This window comes from Penaeus monodon, chromosome 29 (genome assembly GCF_015228065.2).
Source record: "Penaeus monodon isolate SGIC_2016 chromosome 29, NSTDA_Pmon_1, whole genome shotgun sequence".
Classification (NCBI taxonomy): domain Eukaryota; kingdom Metazoa; phylum Arthropoda; class Malacostraca; order Decapoda; family Penaeidae; genus Penaeus; species Penaeus monodon.
The window spans coordinates 24,761,801-24,762,848 of NC_051414.1; the positions used below are offsets into that span (position 1 = coordinate 24,761,801).

Consider the following 1,048-nt stretch of genomic DNA (forward strand, 5'->3'; position numbering starts at 1 on the left):
GGGAAAGATGTAACCCTTAAATCTAGCTGGTAAACCAATTCAACTGATACTGATGTCTGATTAGGTAGGCTTTATTTTTTATTTCGCCTTTATTTAGTGTGTTTTTCTTCTTCTTTTCAGTTACTTCAGCCAAATGTTTTATTTCCTGTAATCACAAGCGGTCGTTGATAAGAAATAATATAGTTTATTGGCCTAATACAGTAGCTCCCAACTTTTCCTATGGCTCGGACACCTAGGAAATGTTTGAATATATTATGCACCCCTGACGAAACTAACATTATATTTGAGTATGACAATGATGAATTTCTAATAACAATGTTTCTCTGTTATCACAATTCAGCCACATATTACACTGGGTGTGAACAAAGTCACGATTACGATTTTTCCCGTAAAGTAGACTTATCTACCCTAGCATGTCAAAAAGATTAGGAAAAGTGAGCCCCTGGTCTAACGGATCTAAGTATACACTGCGTGAATATGCCTTATATAAATACACACATATAATTATGTCTATTATAATGCGCATTCCTAGTAACAAGTTCCACTGCAACTTTTCAAACACTACCTTAATCAGTCCAAGGTGTTCCTACCGTCTTCTCAGAGCACCCGACTCTTCCAATCCCCAACATACAACTAAGCGTCTTTACTAAGCACAAACGCCACGGCCCTCAAGTTTGATTGTTCTCTAAAACAATTAGCTTTGATAGTGAGAGGAAAGGAAGAAGCCGAGGTAGTGTGTGAGGGTGAAGGCGTCAAAGTGTCGCTTTGTTGACAACACTGCAACGACCAGCCAGACTTTCGTATTCGAGCGTGGGAAAGTTTGCAACGCCAAGCTGGGTGCAAAGAGCTTCTAAAGATTTTGTTTCAATTTGTTTTTAAGTTATTGGTAACACACTTTTGATGTGTTAGCGGGTAAAATCTTTGAATGCGGACAATGGTTCACTATCATTAAGGCTTTTTGAGAAATTCCGAGACAAAAGCTAAGTCCAGATATTGAGTAAGAAGCCAACAAATCCGTATGGGTCGCCACTTAAACCAAAGCTGCAGT

At 38.7% G+C, this 1,048-nt stretch overlaps 1 protein-coding gene across 1 annotated transcript in view; it reads right to left on the minus strand.

The window, feature by feature from the left end:
• Nucleotides 1–1,048, minus strand: part of LOC119591783 — a 12,414-nt gene that overhangs the window by 2,732 nt on the left and 8,634 nt on the right. The window lies entirely within an intron of this gene.